Consider the following 13,299-nt stretch of genomic DNA (forward strand, 5'->3'; position numbering starts at 1 on the left):
ATCATGGAACACTTCATCTAGAACTAATGATGTAATGTATGGGGATTATCATAAGAATAAAAAAAAAATTGTATGAAAAAAAAAAAAAAAAAAAAACACTTTAATCCTTCATATGTAAGTGAAGTGGAGGAGGGAAGTAATTATCTGGATCACAGGAGATAAGATAACCTACAGAAACCAACATATTATTCTTAAACCATAAGGAAAACATGAAAGGAAAAATGATATAAACTCAACGAAGATGCAAAGGAGAATTCAGATTGCACATTTTTTTAAACCTGTAGTCAATCAATTAGAAAGTAAATAAATGCATAAAGTCAAGAGTTTGAGAAAATAGAGGCCAAAGGACTACTAAGATAATATTATGGCTAAGAAGAAAGGTGTTAATATAAAAAACAAGATTTAGGGGCGCCTGGGTGGCTCAGTTGGTTGGGCGACTGCCTTCGGCTCAGGTCATGATCCTGGAGTCCCGGGATTGAGTCCCACATCGGGCTCCCTGCTCGGCGGGGAGTCTGCTTCTCCCTCTGACCCTCATGATCTCTCTATCTCATTCTCTCTCTCAAATAAATAAATAAAATCTTTAAAAAAATATATTATAAAAAAAAAACAAGATTTAAACAACTATAAGAAAAAGTATTTTAAAAAATCTAGCTATGATTGACTTAAAAATGAAGACATTTGGCTTGAAAAATGTGTGACTCAGAGAGGAAAACTGATTCAATATAAAAAAGTTAGAAGACACTGAAACAGAAAGTTAACTATTGCTCAGACAGCCCCCCTGGTTGGACTGGCAGAAGGCAGTCAAGGAGGGAGTAGCAGTTTTAGACAGTGAAATCCAAGGCTTAAGTCTTCACAAGGTAACAAAAATCATAGCTATCAACTTTACCCCAAAATACACTTCCACATTATAAATTTTAAAATGTTTAGCTATGTTTCTAATCATCTCACTAAATTTAAATATTATAAATCTCATTTTTAAAAACTTAATCAGTTTTTGTTTTACAAAATATTTAATTTAAATATACCTTTATCAATTATAGTAACCAGTAATTTTCCAGAAGAAAAAATATCCTAAATAAAAACAGATGCAGGAACAATAATCTCAGAAACTATATACTTTTGAAAGATGACTTTTATACTTTCATTTATTATAAACACGTAATTTTTGTTTGTAACTATAAAATAATGAATTATGTCTTGATCTTAAAACTGTACATATCTATTTTCAATCTTTATTTTCTACTTAGATTTCATTCTATAATTCTTAAGTGCCAAAAATAGTAAGGAACCTAGTATGACAATCCAATAAAAAAAAATAAAACTCCTAAACCAAAGCCTAAAATATTAGGTAATTAAAAAAAAAACCCACTATATGTTAACATAAATAACATATTTTATGAAAAATAACTATCTTTTCCTAAACAAAAATATTAGTGACCAAAGTGGGTCTGTTTTACATTTGTTCAAATTTTTAATGTATGACTTAATAAAAGAAAACTAAGGATCAGCTACCATATTTAATCTGTTAATATTGTGTTGTTTTGGATGAAGGCTATCTAGCCTCACATACATACATAGTTGCAAAAGGGAATCTTTTACAGCCTTTTCAGATAATTGTGGACATTCTCCTTTAATTCTCCATTAAAACTCAGTAACTAATAATTTCTAAAAGGCTAATTGCAACATGGAAAATATAACCATATCAATGAACTTTTCATACTGTGTTTCATTAAATCCACTGGTCTGAACAGATCTTATACCCGTGCAAGATTTTATAATTCCATGCATCGATCATTGGAATTATGAGTTTTGCAGGTTTACCAAATGCTAACACATTTCATTAAACAATTAAAAAACGCATTTGCTAATATCAACATCATTGTTATGAGAAAAGTCTATATGTACAGGAAAACTATTAGGCTTAAGATGGTGAATGCAAGTTTTCCAAGATTCTAATTTTTACTTAAAGTTTTAATTTTACCACTGGCAACCAATGCTGTCAGCTGTTTCCCTTGAATTAACAGGCTCACTTTGTTCATTTTTATTCAAGAAAATTCTACCAGGGGCGCCTGGGTGGCTCAGTCGTTAAGTGTCTGCCTTCGGCTCAGGTCATGATCTCAGGGTCCTGGGATCGAGCCCCACATCGGGCTCCCCGCTCGGCGGGAAGCCTGCTTCTCCCTCTCCCACTCCCCCTGCTTGTGTTCCCTCTCTCTCTGTGCCTCTCAGTCAAATAAATAAATAAAAAATCTTTAAAAAAAAAAAGAAAATTCTACCAAATGTCTCAGTCTAAAAAACTATAGTTTGTATGCTTTTCTTTTAAGTAAAAATAGTATTACGTGACAAAAGTGTCTAATTTAGCTCACAATTCAAACTACATGAGTACTTCTCCTTGAGACAACCATCATATTTCAGTATGCTGCAAATGCTTTATGCATACTTTCCATTTTATTACTCAGGATATTAAAAAGATAGGCACTCAAAGGTTGAGATTTAATAAAATTAATAACGTTTACTGCACCATCATGGACATTTTTAAGAGGAACTAGCTTTTGGGAAGCCACGCTCCGGATGCCCCACTCTGCTCTGCTTGCTAGGCCCACCGGCTCACGCCCACCATGGCCACCATTCAGCAGCCAGTAGGAAGATGGCGCTTAGTGGAAAGCAAAGGCTTTGACGAATACGTGAAGGAAGTAGGAGTGAGAATGGCTCTGCGAAAAGTGGGTGCAATGGCCAAACCAGATTGTATCATCTCTTCTGACGACAAAAACCTCACCATAAAAACACTTTGAAGAGCACTTTGAAAACAACACAGTTTTGATGTAACCTGGGAGAGAAGTTTGAAGAAACTACAGCTGATGGCAGAAAAACTCAGACGGTCTGCAACTTCACAGACGGCGCGTTGGTTCAACATCAGGAATGGAATGGGAAGGAAAGCACAATCACAAGAAAATTGGAAAATGGGAAATTAGTGGTGGAATGCGTCATAAATAATGTCACCTGTACTCGGGTCTATGAAAAAGTAGAGTAAAAATTCCATCATCATTTTGGACAGGAATTAGCTGTGAGGATGAACAAGCACAGTTCAATGAGCAAATCTCCATACTGCTTTTTTTTTTTTCCATTACTGTGTTCAATTATCTTTATCACAAACATTTTATATGCATTTATTTTAAAGTGTTGATTTAATTAGGATCATCCCTTTGCAAACAAAATTTGTGCTAAAAAAAAAGGAACTAGCTTTTTTTTTTCCTTTTTTTTTTTTTTGACTGAGTGCAGTGGGAAAAACTCAATGATTACTAGCAGTTAGATGCCACTGCCTTAATTCATGCTAAGGAACCAGCAATTTTGCCACCATTGTTTCTGTATCAGCAGTGCAGGTGTCAACACAGTGAAAAAGGCAAATAACATTGTGGTACTACACGAAAATACTTTTGACATTATGAACCCCCAGGGTTCCTCAGGACACTGAGAGCCACTGGTTTGGGCAACTCAAGAAATGTAGAAACTTCACAGAACAGGAAATATTTTATAGTGCTTCTCAAAAAAGAATTCATAGTGACTAGCTTCAAACCTTCTTGCTATTCAAAAGGCAACAAGGAAGATTCAAGAGCATTCTATATAACTATATGCAACTAAAAAAAAAATAGAAACCTATAAAAGATTTTAAACATGGTCAAGTGCTAAATCCCAACCAAGAAAAAAAATTGTATAGCAAAGAGCTCAGAATTTTCTATTTGAGTCAAAACTGTGGAGGATTAGATTATACACATGGCATTTTATTAATTATGTCTTACCTTAGCTCTAGAGGAACTGACATTTTCCATATTTTCAATGCTGCAGATACAATTCTGTGAAACTTTCCGGCAAGCCACTCTGATATAGTCCCAGAAGCTACGAGGACTTTCATAACCAAACCAGGTTACTTGACCTTCAGGAGACAAATTGTAATACAAAATAAAAGAAAACTAGACTAGAAAATTCAAAATGCAAGAATAAAATTCTGAAAAATAAAAGACAGCCTAGTGTGCCATAGTGAAAAGGGCACTAACCCGAGTGGCAAAAAAGCCTTCAATCTAGTCCTGCTCTATCTTTAACTAGTTGTGCTACTGTGGACATTTATTTAATAGACCTGGATCATAGTTTTCTCAACAACAAAATCAAACAAATGAAAGAAAAAGGGACCAGACACTAAAAAAAAAAAATCTCTTGCAGTTTAATATTCCACTATTCTAAGGCAGTCTTTTAGACAGCTCCCAGAAAACCCTCCTTATGGTTCTAGTTAACCATTAATTCACATGTCAAAGGTTGCATTCTAAAGCTTCCTCTACTTAGAGAAACAGAAAAAATAATAACACTTTTCCTCCTCTTCATAAGGAAACTTCCAAGAAATGAAACAATGCTGTGGTCTATCTTCTAAGTAAACATGATGAATTAAAATGCTATGTTCACTGATCAAACATAATCTACCCAACATTCTCATCTAGAAAGTCAATAAAGTTCCTCTCTGTCATTCACCTGCTCTCTTCTAGTTGGCAACCCATGAAAAGTCTTTCAGGCATTTACCATTATAACTTTTCAGATTCGGGTAATTATGTGTCTACTCATGAACAAATGTTCTTTTGCGTGTTATCTTACATCAGTATTAATATTTCTATATGGGACTCTGAGTGGTGGTCCATGGGCACCATTTTGTACTCTGAGCATTTTTAAGTAGGATATAAGAGACATCTTAATTCTTTCTTTAGTTTTCTGGAATGATTAGTCTTACCTAGGGAAGTTGTTTAATCTTAAAGTAGAAAGATCTGCTTTTACATTTGAAGTCTGGGCTTCCTTAATTATTTATCTTAAATCTTCCTATCCCCAGTAATAGCTTCTCTGTAGCAACATCAAAAGTATTCTTGTCGGGGCGCCTGTGTGGCTCAGTCGTTAAGCGTCTGCCTTCAGCTCAGGTCATGATCCCGGGGTCCTGGGATCGAGCCCCGCATCGGGCTCCCTGCTCCGCGGGAAGTCTGCTTCTCCCTCTCCTATTCCCCCTGCTTGCATTCCCTCTCTCGCTATGTCTCTCTCTGTCAAATAAATAAATAAAATCTTTAAAAAAAAAAAAAAAGTATTGTCAACAAGCACCATTTTAGGAGTGATGTCTCAAATGACAGTACAGTGGTTTCCAACCACAGTGGCCCGTAACAATAACTGAGCTGCTTTTTAAAAAATACCTATGCCTGGACTCCATCCCAAGGTAAATAATCAAAATCTTTAAGGGTGGACCCAGGCATAGGTATTTTTTAAAAAGATCCCCTTGGTATTTCTAATAATGTATTTATGGTTAATTAACCAATAGAAACTGTACATATCATTTTGGTAACTCCTATTCATTATTCAGGACATTTTTAAAGTCCTTTTCTTCTTGTAACCCACATACGATCTCTATAGCGGGTCAATCCCTATGTGCTGACATAGCACCCTATGCTTATCTATCCTTATAACTGTTTACTTGATTATCTTACATTTTAGGTGGTATAATCAGTAAGGCAGGGATTGTGTCTTGTTCTACTTCAAATCAATCTCCAACACTTCATGCTTGGCTCAGAGTAGGCATTCAGTAAATATTTGTTAAACAAATCAACTGGTAAATCAATACAAAACATCATCTTAACTGCAAGGCACATAAAATTTGAATTTTAAAAATCTATCTTGTTATAGTGACAGTTCAATGACAATCTGGTATTAAGAAATGTGCATCCTAGATTATAAATGTCAAACATTCCGGACAAACATACCTTTGTCTTTATAAATAAAAATACAAAAGCTTCTCAAATCCTTATTCAACTCAATGTCTCTAAACTCAATGTTTCTTTAAAAATCAAATCTTACTACCTACAAATAAAAATATATAGGAATACTTATAATCTCCCTTCTTCCTCTCAATCTCTCCCTGTCACTTTCTTTTGCCCCCTCTGTTCTTTGAGTTAAAAAAGGTCCTGGTACAGTACCTTACTATAGTTTGTCTTTAGGACAATATTCATGTCATTAATTTGTTAGCCATTTGAGAGGAGGCAGGATGTCTACTGGTTAAGAATATGAGTTTTGAATCAGAGGGACTTTCTAGCTATGTGATCGTGAGCAAATGCGTTAACTTCACTCTATCAATCAGGGTTTCTTCTATGAGTTGACAATAATGGCAGTACCTACCTGATAACACTGTTGAGAGAATTAGATGAGATAATCTATGTGCAGCAATTAGTTTATAGCCTGGTACAGATGTTAACAATTATTACCACTACTATGGCTATTATCATACAAATAGTTAAGAGACCCAAGCTCCTCTGTACTGTAAACAAAGTGGGAATGGGATGCAAAATTAAAATTTCCCCCTTACTTGCTCAGAATCTAGAAAAATGCTTAAAATTTACTCCCTAATGCAACCTTTTCCCATATCAACCATTTCAAATTTACCTCCCCAAGATATTTCTAGTCTCAACTAATTTTCTTTGGCTTCTATTAATTAAGATCATTCCATAATTTAAAATGAGAGGTACAGCCAGACTTCCATCAAGAAAGGATCTTAAAGAAAGGGAACATCACAAGTTTTCTCTGTTGACTTTATTTTAAACCTTCTCATGAGTTTGACATGGTTAAGGAAAATAATTTATGAGAAGTTTTAAAATAAAGCTGTCAAAAAATCACAAAAGAATATAACAAAGCCCCATTTTGGAGGAGAGGAAACAAAGATATCAAAAAACAAAATCTAGGCTAAGGTTAACAGAGAAGGAATGGGCACTAAATCCTTGGGACTCCTGCTGTGGGTAAGGTATGCTGTCTATAAGACTTTCACCCAAGAGACCATGGCAAGATTTCCCAGATTACAAACTGAGAAACTGAACAATTAACAGAATAACATATCATAATTTGCAGGCCTTAAATAAATAAACCTGTAGTATCTTCACAACACTATTATCAACTTAGCAAACTAGATGTGAGGATGACTTGGCTTGATTATGTCTTCCTTCCTCTTCCATGTACATCATTTCCAAAGTGAAGTTCTGAATTCAAGACACTGAATTTTTCACATTCAAAAGAATCTGCTTTGATTAAGAGAAGGTGTATTCCCTTGTTAGGCCTCCAAACAAACTCTCTTGTAAATCATATATCCTAGAATTTTATGTAAATAATTAAATAATTTCTGCATCTATGAAAGAGTTAAATTTAATTAAAAATAATGGAAGCATTCAATTGGTTACTTGAGATAGTATTTGAAGATCATTTTTACTTAAGCACAGATTAATAGCAAAAGATGTACTTAGGCTATTAGTCTGTAATCACTATTCAACAGAAAAATTAAAAAACAAAGCTAAAAGCTGATCATGCCTTTTAAAATAACTATTGAAGCAATAAACAATCACTCCCCAAATATTTTCATTTCCTTTAAAAATAACCATAAAAGCAAATCACACAGCAAGGAAACAACTAGTCTATATCTTGAAGAAATTTTATTCTGGAGAAGAAACATCCTGTCACTAACAGAATTCTTTTAAAAGCTATTGATAGGTGTATAATATGCTTTCTGCTACATGTTTTCTTAGAAGTTAAATTTTACCAATGAGGAAGTTAAACAACTTTTTCAAAACTTATTGACATTCCATCAATCTGACTCTAATTCATTTTAAGGCAAAGAAAGAAAGGGTGAAAAGTTTGCTGGACTAGGGGCGCCTGGGTGGCTCAGTGGGTTAAGTGTCTGCCTTCGGCTCAGGTCATGATCCCAGGATCCTGGGATCGAGCCCCGCATCGGGCTCCCTGCCCCTCATCGGGCTCCCTGCTGAGCGGGAAGCCTCTCCCACTCCCCTGCTTGTGTTCCCTCTCTTGCTGTATCTCTCTCTGTCAAATAAATAAAATCTTAAAAAAAAAAAGTTTGCTGGACTAAAAGGTAATGTACTACTGACCAGCTATGTGATATCTTTCCCACAAAACTGTCTTATTTTCAGCACCTAAAAATGGCCTGTGATCTCTAAGGTCCAAGGTTATTTTATAATAACTCTTCTAAAAAAATTAAAAAATAAAATAAAATTACTCTTCTATATTTCTTAAGTTAGACATCTGTTTACATCATGCAATGTATCTGTGTTTTGCTTATATCTTAGTTCACAGCTGGAATGAGACCTTCTAAGAACAAGGACTAAATTTTCTAAAGTGGTTCTCTACTTAGTAGTGACTGACACATCATCTTTTGATAATATAAAATATAAATGAATCTGTTAAGTGACTTCCTTTCTCTACTCTTTGTATAAGTGCTTACCTATGTAAAGAGCAAATGAAAAACTCGTCCCCCAAGCTGAAGTTAGTGTTACAATGCATCACCTAGATGACAGTATCAAAGACTATCACCTTGGAACTGCGACTCAACTAGACAAGCAATAAAAGATAGTCCCATTGAATTTTAATTAATCACTCTGATATCACTGTAAAAGTTTTCAGATACTTAAAGGAAAATGGGTACAGGTGGATTAATTGTTGCCAATATATTAGTATTTAGATGAATTCAACTTTTAACTTTTCACTTTAAATTTTCTAACAGCAATCTTGAATTTCTTACTGCTAATTTATAAAAGTCAGTTTAATATTTTCTATTATATTTTTGCTAAGCAGAGAAAACTCCCATTTCTGCAAGAGGACAGAGTCTTTTCCTTTTTTAAAAGAAAATACTATTTTTAGTTGAGGTTCATATTTATTAGACTACCAAGCTTTGAAAGTAAAATAATGACCTTGATTAATTTTCTAAGTAAAATTTCATATTAATATTCTAGAAAAGGAATCTAAATACTTTAAAAATAACTTTAATTACATATTAAGCTGAATCTTAAGAAGTATGAGTCTAGATTAGATACTCAGTTGTACTTCTATTGCTAGCTTTGTATGTTACTTACAGGACATCTCAAGTAAATCATTTAACAACTATGAAGCACAGTTACTAATTTACAAAACATAATTATTATTCTTTGTTACTGAAAATGTCTTGTTCACTGGTAAGGAATTTATCACAAATATCTATAATATGTATCTAATACCATAAAAATGAGTCAATTCGTAATCTTTCAAGACAAAAAAAATCAAGATAACCAGGTTCACCAAAAATCTGAAAATTGAATTTGACTTAAACTTTTTATCCAGTAATTTTACCATCTTTCCAAGTAGAAGACAAAGATTTTGTCTTTTTCTTCTACCAGCTTTTTAACAAAAGGCTTAGAATACTGGCAGACTGAATTAGAGTTCCAAAGACTGAACTCCATACAGAGAACAACACATAAATGTGAGCCCTGAAGAAATCAAGCATAATCTGTTTCCGTAGTGATTAAGGCCATATATAGAGGACATAAAACAAATGAAACTGTTTAAAATGATTACTTGTGGGAATGAGGGTTGAGGAAAAGAGGCTTGTTTTTACTTTCCATCTTTTGTCTTAATTGCAATCCTTAGAAATAATGACTATATACTTCTTTTCTAATTAAAAAAATATAAAAAAGGCTAGTCCATTAAGTACAGAGCCTAGCAGTATTTTGCAGACAGGAGGAACTCAATTAAAAAGTTTTGAGTAAGTGAATAAAGGCATGCATTCTACCTGGGAGAAAGGAAACTAAGGAATATATTCCCACTAATGATTCCAGAATGGCAAAGCAGTTATTGATACTGCCCATGAATGTTTCACTGAGTGACTCTGGAAAAATCGCACATCTTCCCTAAGCCCCCAGTTTGCATGTAATACAAATATTATTATACACACTTACAAAACTGAGGAGATAACTAATAATTCTTATATTGTTAAGAGTTACAATAAAATGTAATTGCACAGATACGCATGGTTAATAAAAGTGATTAAAACCATGGGAACTTAAAGAAATATGGAGGGGGTCACATGAGAAAAGAAGGAGAGTAAATGGATTATTATATTGTGTGGGTTTACAACAAGATTTTAATTTAAAAGTTAGCATAAGCATATTTGTGCCCTCTGGATTAACAAAAGCAAAAACAGAAAGCTTTGCAAAACCCATGCAATGTACTAAAAGAGATCACTTAACTGATACAGCCCTCCCCAGTAAGTCAATTCCATGCTCCCGCGCAGCTCAGTGGCGGGAGACATCACCAGCATAGAGTACCTTGAAGAGGTATTTGGAGATGAGCCAGCCATCTGCAACTTTGGGATATCTCTTTAAAAAAAATAAACAACAACAACAACATACAGATATTTAAGAAACCTGCCATCAAGTTTACAATTGCAAACTGAATAGCCCAAATAAGATGACTACACATTATCTGGATGCAATAAACACTACATTTACCTAATAAATAAAATGAACTCAGTTAAGATGAATTATGAGGTATACTCAGCACGTAAATCAAACTGGTCCCTTGTCACCTATTCTACTGGAGAAGGGAGGGTATCTATAAGTCACAGAAACAGGCTCCCTGTTTGCTTTCAGGGCCATCATTCTTTCCCAAACATGATAGGCTGATGATGACAGGGCAAAAGGAGCAAAAGCTTGACTGAATTTGCTAGCTTTGCACCTCAGACTTTATAAGATTGGTTAGGAAAATTATTATTAAACTATATTTCTTATAAAGTTTCAACTTTAAAAATAAATAGACTTTTTTTACTGTTAACTTTTCTAAAAGTTGTAAGAAAATTCATTTTGAAGAACAGCTCTTATTTTTTGGGCCTAAGAAGAGTTAAAATTTTTATGTTTTTTTCTTTTGTGAATTATGAGAACAGCACTTAGATATCAAGTAGAATGTTCTTCAGTTTAACCAATGTTGACTGAATGCCTACTTCATGCAAAATGCTGTTTTATTTCCTACAGCTTCCAATTATTGTTTAACAACCACCATCTGGAAAAGTACTGTAAATCCTTGCTATGTTGTCTGGAAACTCCTAGTATAATTATACAGGAAAACTCCAAAGCCAAATTTCTAAAGTTGCATTCCCCAAAAATGATCTTTTCTTCTCTCATAACCAAACACTGAAATCTCCAACAGGACATGGTCCCATATACCTTGCCAATTATTTATACCCTTTCTGAAACCAAACAAAACCAACAGCACACACAGTCAGTAATGTATGACAATGAAAGGAAGAAGATGTAGATAGTTTGTGCTATTGGCTACATATATGTGTTGACCATTCAGTCTCTATCCTCCTACTTCAATGTATAACATTTTTAATGACTATTAAATTTGGAAACACATATTCAAAAGGAACTATAATTTGGTATTCTAATTGAACCCACATTAGAAGATCATGTTGTTGCTACAACTACTACAAAAATGAAAATTTCTCAGCATTGAGATGCAAATCAGAATAGAATGTTTTCATTGCAAATATTAAGACAATTCTTAATGTTTAAACCAATGTTTACTATCTCTGCCCTGACAACAAAGTTATGTATCTTATTTGTAGTCATTAATATAACCAAAAAAGTTATCAGAGTAAAAACAATGTCCACGGAAAATCTTACTTAAAAGAATTTTACTTCAAAAAATGTATTAAATAGGGGGCGCCTGGGTGGCTCAGATGATTAAGCATCTGCCTTCTGCTCAGGTCATGATCCCAGGATTCTGGGACTGAGCTCTGGGTAGGCTCTCTGCTCTGCAGGGAGCCTGCGTCTCCCTCTCCCTCGGCCTGCCTCTCTCTGTCAAATAAATAAAATCTTTAAAAAAATGTATTAAATAAGATATATCATGTCCAGATTTATGTCATGACTTAATCAATCCCCGGTATAAAGTGAGAAACAATTACTAACTCTATTATAAATCACAATTTATAGATCAGTATTTTTTTAAAGCTGTTAGTATGTTAGCCTTTATGTCTTCATTATGCAAATGGTTTTTATTTTGGCTGTAAAATACCACATGAAAATTTTAAAAAATTAAAATGCTTTCACTTATTTGTAGGCCTTAATTGCTTTAATCATAATTTAGTATCTTACTCTACATCAGTTATAAGGAACCAGGAGCATCCAGACCAAGGAACAATCCACTAGATTCCAAATTATCTGTAATTAAATTTCAACAACTCTTTTATTTTATAGATAAGAAAGCAGAGGCCCAGAGAGAGCATGCCTATATACCATCTCTGTTTGCTGTCACCTCATGCTGATCTACTCATGAGACAAGATTTGACAGAAGGAGGAGAATCAGTCAATTGGTTTTCCTGGTTGGTTATGAGTTGTCACTGACAGCCTCAGAAATAAGAAAAACAAAACAAAAAAATGAGCAGTAAACTTATAGTGTGACTGGGGTGAATATTTTTCTTATAAAATTTAAATTCTTAGCATAGTTGCTGCCAAAAAAGTAAATGAATAAGTGAACTACAAAGCTCACATTATTTCAGAGTGGCCCAAGGAATTGTTTGGAGAAAAGGGTCTCATTTGCAACTGAAATAAAATCCTTTGTTATAAAATATATTAATGTTAAGAGAAACAGTATTTTACCATTAAGCAGCGCAGAAAAACAGTTTCAACAAAACTAAGTATACCAAAGTATTTTGTTAAAAAACAAAATTCATTCAAATGTACCATTACAATCATATCATATATAGTTATAGTAGGTGTTAATTTCTGAAATTTTAGTCAAAAGAAGAATCTACTCAGAAATGGATACAATAAAAGAATGTTTAATCATACTAAAGATACAGTATTTTCTGACCCCAAATGAACTTTCAAAAACAACTGAAAATAAATCCAACTATAATCTTTTTATTAATGTGGAAATTGGCCTTCATCCAGAAAAGATCACTGACCACAAATCTGCCTTGGTGATAAGACTGAATATAATTCTAATTCATGAATATGCCATTTATTCTTCCATTTTTTTTCACGTTAGTTCTTGTTCCAACTTTAGCTTTCTATTCATTTTGATTTCTTTGATGACTAAGCTACATTAATTATCATGATTAATTTGATAAATGCAGAAGGTAAACATCTGCCTTCGCTATATTCTAATTTTTTCTCTTTCTCTGTGTATGTATTTTTCTAATAAAGTTACAGGTAGATGACTTTATTTTTAAATGATCCAAGCTGGATTCTAAAATAAGATCCTTAAATGGATTTGTAAATTGCCATTTGAAAGGCAAGTAACAAAACTGATTATAAATTATCAGATAGTAATTCGGTTGTCTTTTGGTTTTGTTGACTGTTTCCTTTGCTTTGCAAAAGCTTTTTATCTTGATGAAGTCCCAATAGTTCATTTTTGCCCTTGCTTCCCTTGCCTTTGGCGATGTTTCTAGGAAGAAGTTGCTTCGGCTGAGGTCAAAGA

General features: G+C 33.7%; 1 pseudogene; it reads left to right on the top strand.

Moving 5' to 3' along the window:
* The first annotated feature begins 2,441 nt into the window (after positions 1-2,441).
* On the top strand, positions 2,442-3,217 carry LOC102732839 (fatty acid-binding protein 5 pseudogene; annotated as a pseudogene).
* The last annotated feature ends 10,082 nt before the right edge of the window (positions 3,218-13,299 follow it).

The sequence above is a fragment of the Leptonychotes weddellii genome, unplaced genomic scaffold, assembly GCF_054177405.1.
Source record: "Leptonychotes weddellii isolate Sample4059 unplaced genomic scaffold, ASM5417740v2 HiC_scaffold_2591, whole genome shotgun sequence".
Taxonomy (NCBI): Eukaryota; Metazoa; Chordata; class Mammalia; order Carnivora; family Phocidae; genus Leptonychotes; species Leptonychotes weddellii.